We start from the raw sequence: 24,256 nt of genomic DNA on the forward strand, positions 1-24,256 counted from the left end.
GAAAGCTGTAACTCTGTGAGATGATTTCACAGAACACAAAGAAGTTTCTCAGAAAGCTTCTTTCTCTTTGTTATCGGAGGATATTTCCTTGGGCCCTATAGTCTTCAAAGGGATCCGAAATATCTGTTCTCAGATCCACAGAAATAAGGCTAGCAAAGAGATCCACGAAATACAGATGTAACTCTGTGAGTGGAAGTCACATATCCCAGAGCAGTTTCTCAGAAGGCTTCTTTCCAGATTTCATCTGAGGATATTTCCTTTTTCACCTTAGCCCTCTATGGGCTTCCAAAGATCACTTTGACAATTCCACAAGAACTATCTTAGCGAAAGGCTTCTTGAGGGGAAAGCTGTAACTCTGTGAGATGATTTCACAGAACACAAAGAAGTTTTCAGAAAGCTTCTTTCTCTTTGTTATGGGAGGATATTTCCTTTGTCTCTACAGTCTTCAAAGGGATCCGATATATCTGTTCTCAGATTCCACAGAAATAAGGCTAGCAAAGAGATCCACGAAATACAGATATAACTCTGTGAGTGGAAGTCACATATCACAGAGCAGTTTCTCAGAAAGCTTCTTTCCAGATTTCATCGGAGGATATTTCCTTTTTCACCATAGCCCTCTATGGGCTTCCAAATATCACTTTGCCAATTCCAAAAGAACTGTCTTACCGAAAGGCTTCTTGAGGGGAAAGCTGTAACTCTGTGAGATGATTTCACAGAACACAAAGAAGTTTCTCAGAAAGCTTCTTTCTCTGTTATCGGAGGATATATCCTTTGGCCCTATAGTCTTCAAAGGGATCCGAAATATCTGTTCTCTGATTCCACAGAAATAAGGCTAGCAAAGAGATCCACGAAATGCAGATGTAACTCTGTGAGTGGAAGTCACATATCACAGAGCAGTTTCTCAGAAAGCTTCTTTCCAGATTTCATCGGAGGATATTTCCTTTTTCACCATGGCCCTCTATGGGCTTCCAAATATCACTTTGCCAATTCCACAAGAACTGTCTTAGCGAAAGGCTTCTTGAGGGGAAAGCTGTAACTCTGTGAGATGATTTCACAGAACACAAAGAAGTTTCTCAGAAAACTTCTTTCTCTTTGTTATCGGAGGATATTTCCTTTGGCCCTATAGTCTTCAAAGGGATCCGAAATATCTGTTCTCAGATTCCACAGAAATAAGGCTAGCAAAGAGATCCACGAAATACAGATGTAACTCTGTGAGTGGAAGTCACATATCACAGAGCAGTTTCTCAGAAAGCTTCTTTCCAGATTTCATCGGAGGATACTTCCTTTTTCACCATAGTCCTCTATGGGCTTCCAAATATCACTTTGCCAATTCCACAAGAACTGTCTTACCGAAAGGCTTCTTGAGGGGAAAGCTGTAACTCTGTGAGATGATTTCACGGAACACAAAGAAGTTTCTCAGAAAGCTCTTTCTCTTTGTTATCGGAGGATATTTCCTTTGTCCCTATAGTCTTCAAAGGGATCCGAAATATCTGTTCTCAGATTCCACAGAAATAAGGCTAGGAAAGAGATCCACGAAATACAGATGTAACTCTGTGAGTGGAAGTCACATATCACAGAGCAGTTTCTCAGAAAGCTTCTTTCCAGATTTCAACTGAGGATATTTCCTTTTTCACCATAGCCCTCTATGGGCTTCCAAATATCACTTTGCCAATTCCACAAGAACTGTCTGAGCGTAAGGCTTCTTGAGGGGAAAGCTGTAACTCTGTGAGATGATTTCACAGAACACAAAGAAGTTTCTCAGAAAGCTTCTTCTCTTTGTAATGGGAGGATATTTCCTTTGGCCCTATAGTCTTCAAAGGGATCCGAAATATCTGTTCTCAGATTCCACAGAAATAAGGCTAGCAAAGAGATCCACGAAATACACATGTAACTCTGTGAGTGGAAGTCACATATCACAGAGCAGTTTCTCAGAAAGCTTCTTTCCAGATTTCATCGGAGGATATTTCCTTTTTCACCATAGCCCTCTATGGGCTTCCAAATATCACTTTGACAATTCCACAAGAACTGTCTTAGCGAAAGGCTTCTTGAGGGGAAAGCTGTAACTCTGTGAGATGATTTCACAGAACACAAGGAAGTTTCTCAGAAAGCTTCTTTCTCTTTGTTATGGGAGGATATTTCCTTTGGCCCTATAGTCTTCAAAGGGATCCGAAATATCTGTTCTCAGATTCCACAGAAATAAGGCTAGCAAGGAGATCCACGAAATACAGATGTAACTCTATGAGTGGAAGTCACATATCCCAGAGCAGTTTCTCAGAAAGCTTCTTTCCAGATTTCATCTGAGGATATTTCCTTTTTCACCGTAGCCCTCTATGGTCTTCCGAATATCACTTTGCCAATTCCACAAGAACTGTCTGAGCGTAAGGCTTCTTGAGGGGAAAGCTGTAACTCTGTGAGATGATTTCACAGAACACAAAGAAGTTTCTCAGAAAGCTTCTTTCTCTTTGTTATCGGAGGATATTTCCTTTGGCCCTATAGTCTTCAAAGGGATCCGAAATATCTGTTCTCAGATTCCACAGAAATAAGGCTAGCAAGGAGATCCACGAAATACAGATGTAACTCTGTGAGTGGAAGTCACGTATCACAGAGCAGTTTCTCAGAAAGCTTCTTTCCAGATTTCATCGGAGGATATTTCCTTTTTCACCATAGCCCTCTATGGGTTTCCAAATATCACTTTGAAAATTCCACAAGAACTGTCTTAGCGAAGGGCTTCTTGAGGGGAAAGCTGTAACTCTGTGGGATGATTTCACAGAACACAAAGAAGTTTCTCAGAAAGCTTCTTTCTCTTTGTTATCGGAGGATATTTCCTTTGGCCCTATAGTCTTCAAAGGGATCCGAAATATCTCTTGTCAGATTCCACAGAAATAAGGCTAGCAAAGAGATCCACGAAATACAGATGTAACTCTGTGAGTGGAAGTCACATATCACAGAGCAGTTTCTCAGAAAGCTTCTTTCCAGATTTCATCGGAGGATATTTCCTTTTTCACCATAGCCCTCTATGGGCTTCCAAATATCACTATGCCAATTCCACAAGAACTGTCTTAGCGAAAGGCTTCTTGAGGGGAAAGCTGTAACTCTGTGAGGTGATTTCACAGAACACAAAGAAGTTTCTCAGAAAGCTTCTTTCTCTTTGTTATCGGAGGATATTTCCTGGGGCCATATAGTCTTCAAACGGATCAGAAATATCTGTTCTCAGATCCACAGAAATAAGGCTACCAAAGAGATCCACGAAATACAGATGTAACTCTGTGAGTGGAAGTCACATATCCCAGAGCAGTTTCTCAGAAAGCTTCTTTCCAGATTTCATCTGAGGATATTTCCTTTTTCACCATAGCCCTCTATGGGCTTCCAAATATCACTTTGACAATTCGACAAGAACTGTCTTAGCGAAAGGCTTCTTGAGGGGAAAGCTGTAACTCTGTGAGATGATTTCACAGAACACAAAGAAGTTTTCAGAAAGCTTCTTTCTCTTTGTTATGGGAGGATATTTCCTTTGTCCCTACAGTATTCAAAAGGATCCGAAATATCTGTTCTCTGATTCCACAGAAATAAGGCTAGCAAAGTGATCCACGAAATACAGATGTAACTCTGTGAGTGGAAGTCACATATCACAGAGCAGTTTCTCAGAAAGCTTCTTTCCAGATTTCATCGGAGGTTATTTCCCTTTTCTCCATAGCCCTCTATGGGCTTCCAAATATCACTTTGCCAATTCCACAAGAACTCTCTTAGCGAAAGGCTTCTTGAGGGGAAAGCTGTAACTCTGTGAAATGATTTCACAGAACACAAAGAAGTTTCTGAGAAAGCTTCTTTCTCTTTGTTACGGAGGATATTTCCTTTGGCCCTATAGTCTTCAAAGGGATCAGAAATATCTGTTCTCAGATTCCACAGAAATAATTCTAGGAAAGAGATCCACGAAATACAGATGTAACTCTGTGAGTGGAAGTCACATATCACAGAGCAGTTTCTCAGAAAGCTTCTTTTCAGATTTCATCGGAGGATATTTCCTTTTTCACCATAGCCCTCTATGGGCTTCCAAATATCACTTTGCCAATTCCACAAGAACTGTCTTAGCGAAAGGCTTCTTGAGGGGAAAGCTGTAACTCTGTGAGATAATTTCACAGAACACAAAGAAGTTTCTCAGAAAGCTTCTTTCTCTTTGTTATCGGAGGATATTTCCTTTGTCCCTATAGTCTTCAAACGGATCCGAAATATCTGTTCTCATATTCCACAGAAATAAGGCTAGCAAGGAGATCCACGAAATACAGATGTAACTCTGTGAGTGGAAGTCACATATCCCAGAGCAGTTTCTCAGAAAGCTTCTTTCCAGATTTCTTCTGAGGATATTTCCTTTTTCACCGTAGCCCTCTATGGGTTTCCAAATATCACTTTGACAATTCCACAACAACTGTCTTAGCGAAAGGCTTCTTGAGGGGAAAGCTGTAACTCTGTGAGATGATTTCACAGAACACAAAGAAGTTTTCAGAAAGCTTCTTTCTCTTTGTTATGGGAGGATATTTCCTTTGTCCATGCAGTCTTGAAAGGGATCCGAAATATCTGTTCTCAGACTACACAGAAATAAGGCTATCAAAGAGATCCACGAAATACAGATGTAACTCTGTGAGTGGAAGTCACATATCACAGAGCAGTTTCTCAGAAAGCGTCCTTCCAGATTTCATCGGAGGTTATTTCCTTTTTCTCTATAGCCCTCTGTGGGCTTCCAAATATCACTTTGCCAATTCCACAAGAACTGTCTTAGCGAAAGGCTTCTTGAGGGGAATGCTGTAACTCTGTGAGATGATTTCACAGAACACAAAGAAGTTTCTCAGAAAGCTTCTTTCTCTTTGTTATCGGAGGATATTTCCTTTGGCCCTATAGTCTTCAAAGGGATCCGAAATATCTGTTCTCAGATTCCACAGAAATCAGGCTAGCAAAGAGATCCACGAAATACAGACGTAATTCTGTGAGTGGAAGTCACATATCCCAGAGCAGTTTCTCAGAAAGCTTCTTTCCAGATTTCATCTGAGGATATTTCCTTTTTCACCATAGCCCCCTATGGGCTTCCAAATATCACTTTGCCAATTCCACAAGAACTGTCTTAGCGAAAATCTTCTGGAGGGGAAAGCTGTAACTCTGTGAGATGATTTCACAGAACACAAAGAAGTTTTCAGGAAGCTTCTTTCTCTTTGTTATGGGAGGATATTTCCTTTGTCCCTACAGTCTTCAAAGGGATCCGATATATCTGTTCTCAGATTCCACAGAAATAAGGCTAGCAAAGAGATCCACGAAATACAGATGTAACTCTGTGAGTGGAAGTCACATATCACAGAGCAGTTTCTCAGAAAGCTTCTTTCCAGATTTCATCGGAGGATATTTCCTTTTTCACCGTAGCCCTCTATGGGCTTCCAAATATCACTTTGCCAATTCCAAAAGAACTGTCTTACCGAAAGGCTTCTTGAGGGGAAAGCTGTAACTCTGTGAGATGATTTCACAGAACACAAAGAAGTTTCTCAGAAAGCTTCTTTCTCTTTGTTATCGGAGGATATTTCCTTTGGCCCTATAGTCTTCAAAGGGATCCGAAATATCTGTTCTCAGATTCCACAGAAATAAGTCTAGCAAAGAGATCCACGAAATACAGATGTAACTCTGTGAGTGGAAGTCACATATCACAGAGCAGTTTCTCAGAAAGCTTCTTTCCAGATTTCATCGGAGGATACTTCGTTTTTCACCATAGTCCTCTATGGGCTTCCAAATATCACTTTGCCAATTCCACAAGAACTGTCTTAGCGAAAGGCTTCTTGACGGGAAAGCTGTAACTCTGTCAGATGATTTCACAGAACACAAAGAAGTTTCTCAGAAAGCTTCTTTCTCTTTGTTATCGGAGGATATTTTCTTTGGCCCTATAGTCTTCAAAGGGATCCGAAATATCTGTTCTCAGATTCCACAGAAATAAGGCTAGCAAAGAGATCCACGAAATACAGATGTAACTCTGTGAGTGGAAGTCACATATCACAGAGCAGTTTCTCAGAAAGCTTCTTTCCAGATTTCATCGGAGGATATTTCCTTTTTCACCATAGCCCTCTATGGGCTTCCAAATATCACTTTGACAATTCCACAGAACTGTCTTAGCGAAAGGCTTCTTGAGGGGAAAGCTGTAACTCCGTGAGATGATTTCGCAGAACACAAAGAAGTTTTCAGAAAGCTTCTTTCTCTTTGTTATGGGAGGATATTTCCTTTGTCCCTACAGTCTTCAAAGGGATCCGAAATATCTGTTCTCAGATTTCACAGAAATAAGGCTAGCAAAGTGATCCACGAAATACAGATGTTACTCTGTGAGTGGATGTCACATATCACAGAGCAGTTTCTCAGAAAGCTTCTTTCCAGATTTCATCTGAGGATATTTCCTTTTTCACCATAGCCCTCTATGGGCTTCCAAATATCACTTTGCCAATTCCACAAGAACTGTCTTAGCGAAAGGCTTCTTGAGGGGATAGCTGTAACTCTGTGAGATGATTTCACAGAACACAAAGAAGTTTCTCAGAAAGCTTCTTTCTCTTTGTTATCGGAGGATATTTCCTTTGGCCCTATAGTCTTCAAAGGGATCCGAAATATCTGTTCTCAGATTCCACAGAAATAAGGCTAGCAAAGAGATCCACGAAATACAGATGTAACTCTGTGAGTGGAAGTCACATATCCCAGAGCAGTTTCTCAGAAAGCTTCTTTCCAGATTTCATCTGAGGATATTTCCTTTTTCACCATAGCTCTCTATGGGCTTCCAAATATCACTTTGACATTTCCACAAGAACTGTCTTAGCGAAAGGCTTCTTAGGGGAAAGCTGTAACTCTGTGAGATGATTTCACAGAACACAAAGAAGTTTTCAGAAAGCTTCTTTCTCTTTGTTATGGGAGGATATTTCCTTTGTCCATACAGTCTTGAAAGGGATCCGAAATATCTGTTCTCAGACTACACAGAAATAAGGCTATCAAAGAGATCCACGAAATACAGATGTAACTCTGTGAGTGGAAGTCACATATCACAGAGCAGTTTCTCAGAAAGCGTCTTTCCAGATTTCATCGGAGGTTATTTCCTTTTTCTCTATAGCCCTCTATGGGCTTCCAAATATCACTTTGCCAATTCCACAAGAACTGTCTTAGCGAAAGGCTTCTTGAGGGGAAAGCTGTAACTCTGTGAGATGATTTCAGAGAACACAATGAAGTTTCTCAGAACGCTTCTTTCTATTTGTAATCGGAGGATATTTCCTGTGGCCCTATAGTCTTCAAAGGGATCCGAAATATCTGTTCTCAGATTCCAAAGAAATAAGGCTAGCAAAGAGATCCACGAAATGCAGATGTAACTCTTTGAGTGGAAGTCACATATCACAGAGCAGTTTCTCAGAAAGCTTCTTTCCAGATTTCATCGGAGTATATTTCCCTTTTCACCATAGCCCTCTATGGGCTTCCAAATATCACTTTCCCAATTCCACAAGAACTGTCTTCGCGAAAGGCTTCTTGAGGGGAAAGCTATAACTCTGTGAGATGATTTCACAGAACACAAAGAAGTTTTCAGAAAGCTTCTTTCTCTTTGTTATGGGAGGATATTTCCTTTGTCCCTACAGTCTTCAAAGGGATCCGAAATATCTGTTCTCAGATTCCACAGAAATAAGGCAAGGAAAGAGATCCACGAAATACAGATGTAACTCTGTGAGTGGAAGTCACATATCACAGAGCAGTTCCTCAGAAAGCTTCTTTCCAGATTTCATCTGAGGATATTTCCTTTTTCACCATAGCCCTCTATGGGCTTCCAAATATCACTTTGCCAATTCCACAAGAACTGTCTTAGCGAAAGGCTTCTTGAGGGGAAAGCTGTAACTCTGTGAGATGATTTCAGAGAACACAATGAAGTTTCTCAGAACGCTTCTTTCTATTTGTAATCGGAGGATATTTCCTGTGGCCCTATAGTCTTCAAAGGGATCCGAAACATCTGTTCTCACATTCCACAGAAATAAGGCTAGCAAAGAGATCCACGAAATGCAGATGTAACTCTTTGAGTGGAAGTCACATATCACAGAGCAGTTTCTCAGAAAGTTTCTTTCCAGATTTCATCGGAGTATATTTCCCTTTTCACCATTGCGCTCTATGGGCTTCCAAATATCACTTTGCCAATTCCACAAGAACTGTCTTAGCGAAAGGCTTCTTGCGGGGAAAGCTGTAACTCTGTGAGATGATTTCACAGAACACAAAGAAGTTTCTCAGAAAGCTTCTTTCTCTTTGTTATCGGAGGATATTTCCTTTGGCCCTATAGTCTTCAAAGGGATCCGAAATATCTGTTCTCAGATTCCACAGAAATGAGGCTAGCAAAGAGATCCACGAAATACAGATGTAACTCTGTGAGTGGAAGTCACATATCCCAGAGCAGTTTCTCAGAAAGCTTCTTTCCAGATTTCATCTGAGGATATTTCCTTTTTCACCATAGCCCTCTATGGGCTTCCAAATATCACTTTGACAATTCGACAAGAACTGTCTTAGCGAAAGGCTTCTTGAGGGGAAAGCTGTAACTCTGTGAGATGATTTCACAGAACACAAAGAAGTTTTCAGAAAGCTTCTTTCTCTTTGTTATGGGAGGATATTTCCTTTGTCCCTACAGTATTCAAAGGGATCCGAAATATCTGTTCTCTGATTCCACAGAAATAAGGCTAGCAAAGAGATCCACGAAATACAGATGTAACTCTGTGAGTGGAAGTCACATATCACAGAGCAGTTTCTCAGAAAGCTTCTTTCCAGATTTCATCGGAGGTTATTTCCTTTTTCTCCATAGCCCTCTAGGGGCTTCCAAATATCACTTTGCCAATTCCACAAGAACTCTCTTAGCGAAAGGCTTCTTGAGGGGAAAGCTGTAACTCTGTGAAATGATTTCACAGAACACAAAGAAGTTTCTCAGAAAGCTTCTTTCTCTTTGTTATCGGAGGATATTTCCTTTGGCCCTATAGTCTTCAAAGGGATCCGAAATATCTGTTCTCAGATTCCACAGAAATAATTCTAGGAAAGAGATCCACGAAATACAGATGTAACTCTGTGAGTGGAAGTCACATATCACAGAGCAGTTTCTCAGAAAGCTTCTTTTCAGATTTCATCGGAGGATATTTCCTTTTTCACCATAGCCCTCTATGGGCTTCCAAATATCACTTTGCCAATTACACAAGAACTGTCTTAGCGAAAGGCTTCTTGAGGGGAAAGCTCTAACTCTGTGAGATGATTTCACAGAACACAAAGAAGATTCTCAGAAAGCTTCTTTCTCTTTGTTATCGGAGGATATTTCCTTTGGCCTTATAGTCTTCAAAGGGATCCGAAATATCTGTTCTCAGATTCCACAGAAATAAGGCTAGCAAAGAGATCCACGAAATACACATGTAACTCTGTGAGTGGAAGTCACATATCACAGAGCAGTTTCTCAGAAAGCTTCTTTCTCTTTGTTACGGAGGATATTTCCTTTGGCCCTATAGTCTTCAAAGGGATCCGAAATATCTGTTCTCAGATTCCACAGAAATAATTCTAGGAAAGAGATCCACGAAATACAGATGTAACTCTGTGAGTGGAAGTCACATATCACAGAGCAGTTTCTCAGAAAGCTTCTTTTCAGATTTCATCGGAGGATATTTCCTTTTTCACCATAGCCCTCTATGGGCTTCCAAATATCACTTTGCCAATTCCACAAGAACTGTCTTAGCGAAAGGCTTCTTGAGGGGAAAGCTGTAACTCTGTGAGATAATTTCACAGAACACAAAGAAGTTTCTCAAAAAGCTTCTTTCTCTTTGTTATCGGAGGATATTTCCTTTGGCCCTATAGTCTTCAAAGGGATCCGAAATATCTGTTCTCATATTCCACAGAAATAAGGCTAGCAAGGAGATCCACGAAATACAGATGTAACTCTGTGAGTGGAAGTCACATATCCCAGAGCAGTTTCTCAGAAAGCTTCTTTCCAGATTTCTTCTGAGGATATTTCCTTTTTCACCATAGCCCTCTATGGGTTTCCAAATATCACTTTGACAATTCCACAACAACTGTCTTAGCGAAAGGCTTCTTGAGGGGAAAGCTGTAACTCTGTGAGATGATTTCACAGAACACAAAGAAGTTTTCAGAAAGCTTCTTTCTCTTTGTTATGGGAGGATATTTCCTTTGTCCATACAGTCTTGAAAGGGATCCGAAATATCTGTTCTCAGACTACACAGAAATAAGGCTATCAAAGAGATCCACGAAATACAGATGTAACTCTGTGAGTGGAAGTCACATATCACAGAGCAGTTTCTCAGAAAGCGTCTTTCCAGATTTCATCGGAGGTTATTTCCTTTTTCTCTATAGCCCTCTATGGGCTTCCAAATATCACTTTGCCAATTCCACAAGAACTGTCTTAGCGAAAGGCTTCTTGAGGGGAAAGCTGTAACTCTGTGAGATGATTTCACAGAACACAAAGAAGTTTCTCAGAAAGCTTCTTTCTCTTTGTTATCGGAGGATATTTCCTTTGGCCCTATAGTCTTCAAAGGGATCCGAAATATCTGTTCTCAGATTCCACAGAAATGAGGCTAGCAAAGAGATCCACGAAATACAGATGTAACTCTGTTAGTGGAAGTCACATATCCCAGAGCAGTTTCTCAGAAAGCTTCTTTCCAGATTTCATCTGAGGATATTTCCTTTTTCACCATAGCCCTCTATGGGCTTCCAAATATCACTTTGACAATTCGACAAGAACTGTCTTAGCGAAAGGCTTCTTGAGGGGAAAGCTGTAACTCTGTGAGATGATTTCACAGAACACAAAGAAGTTTTCAGAAAGCTTCTTTCTCTTTGTTATGGGAGGATATTTCCTTTGTCCCTACAGTATTCAAAGGGATCCGAAATATCTGTTCTCTGATTCCACAGAAATAAGGCTAGCAAAGAGATCCACGAAATACAGATGTAACTCTGTGAGTGGAAGTCACATATCACAGAGCAGTTTCTCAGAAAGCTTCTTTCCAGATTTCATCGGAGGTTATTTCCTTTTTCTCCATAGCCCTCTAGGGGCTTCCAAATATCACTTTGCCAATTCCACAAGAACTCTCTTAGCGAAAGGCTTCTTGAGGGGAAAGCTGTAACTCTGTGAAATGATTTCACAGAACACAAAGAAGTTTCTCAGAAAGCTTCTTTCTCTTTGTTATCGGAGGATATTTCCTTTGGCCCTATAGTCTTCAAAGGGATCCGAAATATCTGTTCTCAGATTCCACAGAAATAATTCTAGGAAAGAGATCCACGAAATACAGATGTAACTCTGTGAGTGGAAGTCACATATCACAGAGCAGTTTCTCAGAAAGCTTCTTTTCAGATTTCATCGGAGGATATTTCCTTTTTCACCATAGCCCTCTATGGGCTTCCAAATATCACTTTGCCAATTACACAAGAACTGTGTTAGCGAAAGGCTTCTTGAGGGGAAAGCTGTAACTCTGTGAGATGATTTCAGAGAACACAATGAAGTTTCTCAGAACGCTTCTTTCTATTTGTAGTCGGAGGATATTTCCTGTGGCCCTATAGTCTTCAAAGGGATCCGAAATATCTGTTCTCAGACTACACAGAAATAAGGCTATCAAAGAGATCCACGAAATACAGATGTAACTCTGTGAGTGGAAGTCACATATCACAGAGCAGTTTCTCAGAAAGCGTCTTTCCAGATTTCATCGGAGGTTATTTCCTTTTTCTCTATAGCTCTCTATGGGCTTCCAAATATCACTTTGCCAATTCCACAAGAACTGTCTTAGCGAAAGGCTTCTTGAGGGGAAAGCTGTAACTCTGTGAGATGATTTCACAGAACACAAAGAAGTTTCTCAGAAAGCTTCTTTCTCTTTGTTATCGGAGGATATTTCCTTTGGCCCTATAGTCTTCAAAGGGATCCGAAATATCTGTTCTCAGATTCCACAGAAATCAGGCTAGCAAAGAGATCCACGAAATACAGATGTAATTCTGTGAGTGGAAGTCACATATCCCAGAGCAGTTTCTCAGAAAGCTTCTTTCCAGATTTCATCTGAGGATATTTCCTTTTTCACCATAGCCCCCTATGGACTTCCAAATATCACTTTGCCAATTCCACAAGAACTGTCTTAGCGAAAATCTTCTTGAGGAGAAAGCTGTAACTCTGTGAGATGATTTCACAGAACACAAAGAAGTTTTCAGAAAGCTTCTTTCTCTTTGTTATGGGAGGATATTTCCTTTGTCCCTACAGTCTTCAAAGGGATCCGAAATATCTGTTCTCAGATTCCACAGAAATAAGTCTAGCAAAGAGATCCACGAAATACAGATGTAACTCTGTGAGTGGAAGTCACATATCACAGAGCAGTTTCTCAGAAAGCTTCTTTCCAGATTTCATCGGAGGATATTTCCTTTTTCACCGTAGCCCTCTATGGGCTTCCAAATATCACTTTGCCAATTCCAAAAGAACTGTCTTACCGAAAGGCTTCTTGAGGGGAAAGCTGTAACTCTGTGAGATGATTTCACAGAACACAAAGAAGTTTCTCAGAAAGCTTCTTTCTCTGTTATCGGAGGATATTTCCTTTGGCCTTATAGTCTTCAAAGGGATCCGAAATATCTGTTCTCAGATTCCACAGAAATAAGGCTAGCAAAGAGATCCACGAAATACACATGTAACTCTGTGAGTGGAAGTCACATATCACAGAGCAGTTTCTCAGAAAGCTTCTTTCCAGATTTCATCGGAGGATACTTCCTTTTTCACCGTAGCCCTCTATGGGCTTCCAAATATCACTTTGCCAATTCCACAAGAACTGTCTTAGCGAAAGGCTTCTTGAGGTGAAAGCTGTAACTCTGTGAGGTGATTTCGCAGAACACAAAGAAATTTCTCAGAAAGCTTCTTTCTCTTTGTTATCGCAGGATATTTCCTTTGGCCCTATAGTCTTCAAAGGGATCCGAAATATCTGTTCTCAGATTCCACAGAAATAAGGCTAGCAAAGAGATCCACGAAATGCAGATGTAACTCTGTGAGTGGAAGTCACATATCCCAGAGCAGTTTCTCAGAAAGCTTCTTTCCAGATTTCATCGGAGGATATTTCCTTTTTCACCATAGCCCTCTATGGGCTTCCAAATATCACTTTGCCAATTCCACAAGAACTGTCTTAGCAAAAGGCTTCTTGAGGGGAAAGCTGTAACTCTGTGAGATGATTTCACAGAACACAAAGAAGTTTCTCAGAAAGCTTCTTTCTCTTTGTTATCGGAGGATATTTCCTTTGGCCCTATAGTCTTCAAAGGGATCCGAAATATCTGTTCTCAGATTCCACAGAAATAAGGCTAGCAAAGAGATCCACGAAATACAGATGTAACTCTGTGAGTGGAAGTCACATATCACAGAGCAGTTTCTCAGAAAGCTTCTTTCCAGATTTCATCGGAGGATACTTCCTTTTTCACCATAGCCCTCTATGGGCTTCCAAATATCACTTTGCCAATTCCACAAGAACTGTCTTAGCGAAAGGCTTCTTGAGGGGAAAGCTGTAACTCTGTGAGATGATTTCACAGAACACAAAGAAGTTTCTCAGAAAGCTTCTTACTCTTTGTTATCCGAGGATATTTCCTTTGGCCCTATAGTCTTCAAAGGGATCCGAAATATCTGTTCTCAGATTCCACAGAAATAAGGCAAGCAAAGAGATCCACGAAATACAGATGTAACTCTGTGAGTGGAAGTCACATATCACAGAGCAGTTTCTCAGAAAGCTTCTTTCCAGATTTCATCGGAGGATATTTCCTTTTTCACCATAGCCCTCTAAGGGCTTCCAAATATCACTTTGCCAATTCCACAAGAACTGTGTTAGCGAAAGGCTTCTTGAGGGGAAAGCTGTAACTCTGTGAGATGATTTCACAGAACACAAAGAAGTTTCTCAGAAAGCTTCTTTCTCTTTGTTATGGGAGGATATTTCCTTTGTCCCTACAGTCTTCAAAGGGATCCGAAATATCTGTTCTCAGATTCCACAGAAATAAGGCTAGCAAAGAGATCCACAAAATACAGATGTAACTCTGTGAGTGGAAGTCACATATCACAGAGCAGTTTCTCAGAAAGCTTCTTTCCAGATTTCATCGGAGGTTATTTCCTTTTTCTCCATAGCCCTCTCTGGGCTTCCAAATATCACTTTGCCAATTCCACAAGAACTCTCTCAGCGAAAGGCTTCTTGAGGGGAAAGCTGTAACTCTGTGAGATGATTTCACAGAACACAAAGAAGTTTCTCAGAAAGCTTCTTTCTCTTTGTTATCGGAGGATATTTCCTTTGGCCCTATAGTCTTCAAGGGGATCCGAAATATCTGTTCTCAGATTCCACAGAAATAAGGCTAGCAAAGAGATCCACGAAATACAGATGTAACTCTGTGAGTGGAAGTCACATATCACAGAGCAGTTTCTCAGAAAGCTTCTTTCCAGATTTCATCGGAGGTTATTTCCTTTTTCTCCATAGCCCTCTAAGGGCTTCCAAATATCACTTTGCCAATTGCACAAGAACTCTCTTAGCGAAAGGCTTCTTGAGGGGAAAGCTGTAACTCTGTGAAATGATTTCACAGAACACAAAGAAGTTTCTCAGAAAGCTTCTTTCTCTTTGTTATCGGAGGATATTTCCTTTGGCCCTATAGTCTTCAAAGGGATCCGAAATATCTGTTCTCAGATTCCACAGAAATAATTCTAGGAAAGAGAGCCACGACATACAGATGTAACTCTGTGAGTGGAAGTCACATATCACAGAGCAGTTTCTCAGAAAGCTTTTTTTCAGATTTCATCGGTGGATATTTCCTTTTTCACCATTGCCCTCTATGGGCTTCCAAATATCACTTTGCCAATTCCACAAGAACTGTCTTAGCGAAAGGCTTCTTGAGGGGAAAGCTGTAACTCTGTGAGATATTTTCACAGAACACAAAGAAGTTTCTAAGAAAGCTTCTTTCGCTTTGTTATCGGAGGATATTTCCTTTGGCCCTATAGTCTTCAAAGGGATCCGAAATATCTGTTCTCAGATTCCACAGAAATAAGGCTAGCAAGGAGATCCACGAAATACAGATGTAACTCTGTGAGTGGAAGTCACATATCACAGAGCAGTTTCTCAGAAAGCTTCTTTCCAGATTTCTTCTGAGGATATTTCCTTTTTCACCGTAGCCCTCTATGGGCTTCCAAACATCACTTTGACAATTCCACAACAACTGTCTTAGCGAAAGGCTTCTTGAGGGGAAAGCTGTAACTCTGTGAGATGATTTCACAGAACACAAAGAAGTTTTCAGAAAGCTTCTTTCTCTTTGTTAAGGGAGGATATTTCCTTTGGCCCTATAGTCTTCAAAGGGATCAGAAATATCTGTTCTCAGATTCCACAGAAATAAGGCTAGCAAGGAGATCCACGAAATGCAGATGTAACTCTGTGAGTGGAAGTCACATATCACAGAGCAGTTTCTCAGAAAGCTTCTTTCCAGATTTCATCGGAGGATATTTCCTTTTTCACCATAGCCCTCTAAGGGCTTCCAAATATCACTTTGCCAATTCCACAAGAACTGTGTTAGCGAAAGGCTTCTTGAGGGGAAAGCTGTAACTCTGTGAGATGATTTCAGGGAACACAATGAAGTTTCTCAGAACGCTTCTTTCTATTTGTAATCGGAGGAGATTTCCTGTGGCCCTATAGTCTTCAAAGGGATCCGAAATATCTGTTCTCAGATTCCACAGAAATAAGGCTAGCAAAGAGATCCACGAAATGCAGATGTAACTCTTTGAGTGGAAGTCTCATATCACAGAGCAGTTTCTCAGAAAGCTTCTTTCCAGATTTCAACGGAGTATATTTCCTTTTTCACCTTAGCCCTCTATGGGCTTCCAAATATCACTTTGCCAATTCCACAAGAACTGTCTTAGCGAAAGGCTTCTTGAGGGGAAAGCTGTAACTCTGTGAGATGATTTCACAGAACACAAAGAAGTTTCTCAGAAAGCTTCTTTCTCTTTGTTATCGGAGGATATTTCCTTTGGCCCTATAGTCTTCAAAGGGATCCGAAATATCTGTTCTCAGATTCCACAGAAATAAGGCTAGCAAAGAGATCCACGAAATACAGATGTAACTCTGTGAGTGGAAGTCACATATCACAGAGCAGTTTCTCAGAAAGCTTCTTTCCAGATTTCATCGGAGTATATTTCCCTTTTCACCATAGCCGTCTATGGGCTTCCAAATATCACTTTGCCAATTCCACAAGAACTGTCTTAGCGAAAGGCTTCTTGAGGGGAAAGCTGTAACTCTGTGAGATGATTTCACAGAACACAAAGAAGTTTCTCAGAAAGCTTCTTTCTCTTTGTTATCGGAGGATATTTCCTTTGGCCCTATAGTCTTCAAAGGGATCCGAAATATCTGTTCTCAGATTCCACAGAAATGAGTCTAGCAAAGAGATCCACGAAATACAGATGTAACTCTGAGAGTGGAAGTCACATATCACAGAGCAGTTTCTCAGAAAGCTTCTTTCCAGATTTCATCGGAGGATATTTCCTTTTTCATCATAGCCCTCTATGGGCTTCCAAATATCACTTTGCCAATTCCACAAGAACTGTCTTAGCGAAAGGCTTCTTGAGGGGAAAGCTGTAACTCTGTGAGATGATTTCACAGAACACAAAGAAGTTTCTCAGAAAGCTTCCTTCTCTTTGTTATCGGAGGATATTTCCTTTGGCCCTATAGTCTTCAAAGGGATCCGAAATATCTGTTCTCAGTTTCCACAGAAATGAGGCTAGCAAAGAGATCCACGAAATACAGATGTAACTCTGTGAGTGGAAGTCACATATCACAGAGCAGTTTCTCAGAAAGCTTCTTTCCAGATTTCATCTGAGGATGTTTCCTTTTTCACCATAGCCCTCTATGGGCTTCCCAATATCACTTTGACAATTCGACAAGAACTGTCTTAGCGAAAGGCTTCTTGAGGGGAAAGCTGTAACTCTGTGAGATGATTTCACAGAACACAAAGAAGTTTTCAGAAAGCTTCTTTCTCTTTGTTATGGGAGGATATTTCCTTTGTCCCTACAGTATTCAAAGGGATCCGAAATATCTGTTCTCTGATTCCACAGAAATAAGGCTAGCAAAGAGATCCACGAAATACAGATGTAACTCTGTGAGTGGAAGTCACATATCACAGAGCAGTTTCTCAGAAAGCTTCTTTCCAGATTTCATCGGAGGTTATTTCCTTTGTCTGCATAGCCCTCTAAGGGCTTCCAAATATCACTTTGCCAATTGCACAAGAACTCTCTTAGCGAAAGGCTTCTTGAGGGGAAAGCTGTAACTCTGTGAAATGATTTCACAGAACACAAAGATGTTATTCAGAAAGCTTCTTTCTCTGTTATCGGAGGATATTTCCTTTGGCCTTATAGTCTTCAAAGGGATCCGAAATATCTGTTCTCAGATTCCACAGAAATAAGGCTAGCAAAGAGATCCACGAAATACACATGTAACTCTGTGAGTGGAAGTCACATATCACAGAGCAGTTTCTCAGAAAGCTTCTTTCCAGATTTCATCGGAGGATACTTCCTTTTTCACCGTAGCCCTCTATGGGCTTCCAAATATCACTTTGCCAATTCCACAAGAACTGTCTTAGCGAAAGGCTTCTTGAGGTGAAAGCTGTAACTCTGTGAGGTGATTTCACAGAACACAAAGAAATTTCTCAGAAAGCTTCTTTCTCTTTGTTATCGCAGGATATTTCCTTTGGCCCTATAGTCTTCAAAGGGATCCGAAATATCTGTTCTCAGATTCCACAGAAATAAGGCTAGCAAAGAGATCCACGAAATGCAGATGTAACTCTGTGAGTGGAAGTCACATATCACAGAGCAGTTTCTCAGAAAGCTTCTTTCCAGATTTCATCGGAGGATATTTCCTTTTTCACCATAGCCCTCTATGGGCTTCCAAATATCACTTTGCCAATTCCACAAGAACTGTCTTAGCAAAAGGCTTCTTGAGGGGAAAGCTGTAACTCTGTGAGATGATTTCACAGAACACAAAGAAGTTTCTCAGAAAGCTTCTTTCTCTTTGTTATCGGAGGATATTTCCTTTGGCCCTATAGTCTTCAAAGGGATCCGAAATATCTGTTCTCAGATTCCACAGAAATAAGGCTAGCAAAGAGATCCACGAAATACAGATGTAACTCTGTGAGTGGAAGTCACATATCACAGAGCAGTTTCTCAGAAAGCTTCTTTCCAGATTTCATCGGAGGATACTTCCTTTTTCACCATAGCCCTCTATGGGCTTCCAAATATCACTTTGCCAATTCCACAAGAACTGTCTTAGCGAAAGGCTTCTTGAGGGGAAAGCTGTAACTCTGTGAGATGATTTCACAGAACACAAAGAAGTTTCTCAGAAAGCTTCTTACTCTTTGTTATCCGAGGATATTTCCTTTGGCCCTATAGTCTTCAAAGGGATCCGAAATATCTGTTCTCAGATTCCACAGAAATAAGGCAAGCAAAGAGATCCACGAAATACAGATGTAACTCTGTGAGTGGAAGTCACATATCACAGAGCAGTTTCTCAGAAAGCTTCTTTCCAGATTTCATCGGAGGATATTTCCTTTTTCACCATAGCCCTCTAAGGGCTTCCAAATATCACTTTGCCAATTCCACAAGAACTGTGTTAGCGAAAGGCTTCTTGAGGGGAAAGCTGTAACTCTGTGAGATGATTTCACAGAACACAAAGAAGTTTCTCAGAAAGCTTCTTTCTCTTTGTTATGGGAGGATATTTCCTTTGTCCCTACAGTCTTCAAAGGGATCCGAAATATCTGTTCTCAGATTCCACAGAAATAAGGCTAGCAAAGAGATCCACAAAATACAGATGTAACTCTGTGAGTGGAAGTCACATATCACAGAGCAGTTTCTCAGAAAGCTTCTTTCCAGATTTCATCGGAGGTTATTTCCTTTTTCTCCATAGCCCTCTCTGGGCTTCCAAATATCACTTTGCCAATTCCACAAGAACTCTCTCAGCGAAAGGCTTCTTGAGGGGAAAGCTGTAACTCTGTGAGATGATTTCACAGAACACAAAGAAGTTTCTCAGAAAGCTTCTTTCTCTTTGTTATCGGAGGATATTTCCTTTGGCCCTATAGTCTTCAAGGGGATCCGAAATATCTGTTCTCAGATTCCACAGAAATAAGGCTAGCAAAGAGATCCACGAAATACAGATGTAACTCTGTGAGTGGAAGTCACATATCACAGAGCAGTTTCTCAGAAAGCTTCTTTCCAGATTTCATCGGAGGTTATTTCCTTTTTCTCCATAGCCCTCTAAGGGCTTCCAAATATCACTTTGCCAATTGCACAAGAACTCTCTTAGCGAAAGGCTTCTTGAGGGGAAAGCTGTAACTCTGTGAAATGATTTCACAGAACACAAAGAAGTTTCTCAGAAAGCTTCTTTCTCTTTGTTATCGGAGGATATTTCCTTTGGCCCTATAGTCTTCAAAGGGATCCGAAATATCTGTTCTCAGATTCCACAGAAATAATTCTAGGAAAGAGAGCCACGACATACAGATGTAACTCTGTGAGTGGAAGTCACATATCACAGAGCAGTTTCTCAGAAAGCTTTTTTTCAGATTTCATCGGTGGATATTTCCTTTTTCACCATAGCCCTCTATGGGCTTCCAAATATCACTTTGCCAATTCCACAAGAACTCTCTTAGCGAAAGGCTTCTTGAGGGGAAAGCTGTAACTCTGTGAGATGATTTCACAGAACACAAAGAAGTTTCTAAGAAAGCTTCTTTCGCTTTGTTATCGGAGGATATTTCCTTTGGCCCTATAGTCTTCAAAGGGATCCGAAATATCTGTTCTCAGATTCCACAGAAATAAGGCTAGCAAGGAGATCCACGAAATACAGATGTAACTCTGTGAGTGGAAGTCACATATCACAGAGCAGTTTCTCAGAAAGCTTCTTTCCAGATTTCATCGGAGGATATTTCCTTTTTCACCATAGCCCTCTAAGGGCTTCCAAATATCACTTTGCCAATTCCACAAGAACTGTGTTAGCGAAAGGCTTCTTGAGAGGAAAGCTGTAACTCTGTGAGATGATTTCAGGGAACACAATGAAGTTTCTCAGAACGCTTCTTTCTATTTGTAATCGGAGGAGATTTCCTGTGGCCCTATAGTCTTCAAAGGGATCCGAAATATCTGTTCTCAGATTCCACAGAAATAAGGCTAGCAAAGAGATCCACGAAATGCAGATGTAACTCTTTGAGGGGAAGTCTCATATCACAGAGCAGTTTCTCAGAAAGCTTCTTTCCAGATTTCAACGGAGTATATTTCCTTTTTCACCTTAGCCCTCTATGGGCTTCCAAATATCACTTTGCCAATTCCACAAGAACTGTCTTAGCGAAAGGCTTCTTGAGGGGAAAGCTGTAACTCTGTGAGATGATTTCACAGAACACAAAGAAGTTTCTCAGAAAGCTTCTTTCTCTTTGTTATCGGAGGATATTTCCTTTGGCCCTATAGTCTTCAAAGGGATCCGAAATATCTGTTCTCAGATTCCACAGAAATAAGGCTAGCAAAGAGATCCACGAAATACAGATGTAACTCTGTGAGTGGAAGTCACATATCACAGAGCAGTTTCTCAGAAAGCTTCTTTCCAGATTTCATCGGAGTATATTTCCCTTTTCACCATAGCCGTCTATGGGCTTCCAAATATCACTTTGCCAATTCCACAAGAACTGTCTTAGCGAAAGGCTTCTTGAGGGGAAAGCTGTAACTCTGTGAGATGATTTCACAGAACACAAAGAAGTTTCTCAGAAAGCTTCTTTCTCTTTGTTATCGGAGGATATTTCCTTTGGCCCTATAGTCTTCAAAGGGATCCGAAATATCTGTTCTCAGATTCCACAGAAATGAGTCTAGCAAAGAGATCCACGAAATACAGATGTAACTCTGAGAGTGGAAGTCACATATCACAGAGCAGTTTCTCAGAAAGCTTCTTTCCAGATTTCATCGGAGGATATTTCCTTTTTCATCATAGCCCTCTATGGGCTTCCAAATATCACTTTGCCAATTCCACAAGAACTGTCTTAGCGAAAGGCTTCTTGAGGGGAAAGCTGTAACTCTGTGAGATGATTTCACAGAACACAAAGAAGTTTCTCAGAAAGCTTCCTTCTCTTTGTTATCGGAGGATATTTCCTTTGGCCCTATAGTCTTCAAAGGGATCCGAAATATCTGTTCTCAGTTTCCACAGAAATGAGGCTAGCAAAGAGATCCACGAAATACAGATGTAACTCTGTGAGTGGAAGTCACATATCACAGAGCAGTTTCTCAGAAAGCTTCTTTCCAGATTTCATCTGAGGATGTTTCCTTTTTCACCATAGCCCTCTATGGGCTTCCCAATATCACTTTGACAATTCGACAAGAACTGTCTTAGCGAAAGGCTTCTTGAGGGGAAAGCTGTAACTCTGTGAGATGATTTCACAGAACACAAAGAAGTTTTCAGAAAGCTTCTTTCTCTTTGTTATGGGAGGATATTTCCTTTGTCCCTACAGTATTCAAAGGGATCCGAAATATCTGTTCTCTGATTCCACAGAAATAAGGCTAGCAAAGAGATCCACGAAATACAGATGTAACTCTGTGAGTGTAAGTCACATATCACAGAGCAGTTTCTCAGAAAGCTTCTTTCCAGATTTCATCGGAGGTTATTTCCTTTGTCTCCATAGCCCTCTAAGGGCTTCCAAATATCACTTTGCCAATTGCACAAGAACTCTCTTAGCGAAAGGCTTCTTGAGGGGAAAGCTGTAACTCTGTGAAATGATTTCACAGAACACAAAGAAGTTTCTCAGAAAGCTTCTTTCTCTTTGTTATCGGAGGATATTTCCTTTGGCCCTATAGTCTTCAAAGGGATCCGAAATATCTGTTCTCAGATTCCACAGAAATAATTCTAGGAAAGAGATCCACGAAATACAGATGTAACTCTGTGAGTGGAAGTCACATATCACAGAGCAGTTTCTCAGAAAGCTTCTTTTCAGATTTCATCGGAGGATATTTCCTTTTTCACCATAGCCCTCTATGGGCTTCCAAATATCACTTTGCCAATTCCACAAAAACTGTCTTAGCGAAAGGCTTCTTGAGGGGAAAGCTGTAACTCTGTGAGATAATTTCACAGAACACAAAGAAGTTTCTCAGAAAGCTTCTTTCGCTTTGTTATCGGAGGATATTTCCTTTGGCCCTATAGTCTTCAAAGGGATCCGAAATATCTCTTCTCAGATTCCACAGAAATAAGGCTAGCAAGGAGATCCACGAAATACAGATGTAACTCTGTGAGTGGAAGTCACATATCACAGAGCAGTTTCTCAGAAGGCTTCTTTCCAGATTTCTTCTGGGGATATTTCCTTTTTCACCGTAGCCCTCTATGGGCTTCCAAATATCACTTTGACAATTCCACAACAACTGTCTTAGCGAAAGGCTTCTTGAGGGGAAAGCTGTAACTCTGTGAGATGATTTCACAGAACACAAAGAAGTTTTCAGAAAGCTTCTTTCTCTTTGTTATGGGAGGATATTTCCTTTGTCCCTACAGTCTTAAAAGGGATCTGAAATATCTGTTCTCAGATTCCACAGAAATAAGGCTAGCAAAGAGATCCACGAAATACAGTTGTAACTCTGTGAGTGGAAGTCACATATCCCAGAGCAGTTTCTCAGAAAGCTTCTTTCCAGATTTCATCTGAGGATATTTCCTTTTTCAACATAGCCCTCTATGGGCTTCCAAATATCACTTTGACAATTCCACAAGAACTGTCTTAGCGAAAGGCTTCTTGAGGGGAAAGCTGTAACTCTGTGAGATGATTTCACAGAACACAAAGAAGTTTTCAGAAAGCTTCTTTCTCTTTGTTATGGGAGGATATTTCCTTTGTCCCTACAGTCTTCAAAGGGATCCGAAATATCTGTTCTCAGATTCCACAGAAATAAGGCTAGCAAAGAGATCCACGAAATACAGATGTAACTCTGTGAGTGGAAGTCACATATCACAGAGCAGTTTCTCAGAAAGCTTCTTTCCAGATTTCATCGGAGGATATTTCCTTTTTCACCATAGCCCTCTATGGGCTTCCAAATATCACTTTGCCAATTCCACAAGAACTGTCTTAGCGAAAGGCTTCTTGAGGGGAAAGCTGTAACTCTGTGAGATGATTTCACAGAACACAAAGAAGTTTCTCAGAAAGCTTTCTCTTTGTTATCGGAGGATATTTCCTTTGGCCCTATAGTCTTCAAAGGGATCCGAAATATCTGGTCTCAGATTCCACAGAAATAAGGCTAGCAAAGAGATCCACGAAATACAGATGTAATTCTGTGAGTGGAACTCACATATCACAGAGCAGTTTCTCAGAAATCTTCTTTCCAGATTTCATCGGAGTCTATTTCCTTTTTCAACACAGCCCTCTATGGGCTTCCAAATATCACTTTGCCAATTCCACAAGAACTGTCTTAGCGAAAGGCTTCTTGAGGGGAAAGCTGTAACTCTGTGAGATGATTTCACAGAACACAAAGAAGTTTCTCAGAAAGCTTCTTTCTCTTTGTTATCGGAGGATATTTCCTTTGGCCTTATAGTCTTCAAAGGGATCCGAAATATCTGCTCTCAGATTCCACAGAAATAAGGCTAGCAAAGAGATCCACATAATACACATGTAAATCTGTGAGTGGAAGTCACATATCACAGAGCAGTTTCTCAGAAAGCTTCTTTGCAGATTTCATCGGAGGATATTTCCGTTTTCACCATAGCCCTGTATAGGCTTCCAAATATCACTTTGCCAATTCCACAAGAACTGTCTGAGCGTAAGACTTCTTGAGGGGAAAGCTGTAACTCTGTGAGATGATTTCACAGAACACAAAGAAGTTTCTCAGAAAGCTTCTTTCTCTTTGTTATGGGAGGATATTTCCTTTGGCCCTATAGTCTTCAAAGGGATCCGAAATATCTGTTCTCAGATTCCACAGAAATAAGGCTAGCAAAGAGATCCACGAAATACAGATATAACTCTGTGAGTGGAAGTCACATATCACAGAGCAGTTTCTCAGAAAGCTTCTTTCCAGACTTCATCGGAGGATATTTCCTTTTTCACCATAGCCCTCTATAGGCTTCCAAATATCACTTTGCCAATTCCACAAGAACTGTCTTAGCGAAAGGCTTCTTGAGGGGAAAGCTGTAAGTCTGTGAGATGATTTCACAAACACAATGAAGTTTCTCAGAACGCTTCTTTCTCTTTGTAATCGGAGGATATTTCCTTTGGCCCTATAGTCTTCAAA

This window comes from Macaca fascicularis, chromosome 12 (assembly GCF_037993035.2).
Source record: "Macaca fascicularis isolate 582-1 chromosome 12, T2T-MFA8v1.1".
Classification (NCBI taxonomy): domain Eukaryota; kingdom Metazoa; phylum Chordata; class Mammalia; order Primates; family Cercopithecidae; genus Macaca; species Macaca fascicularis.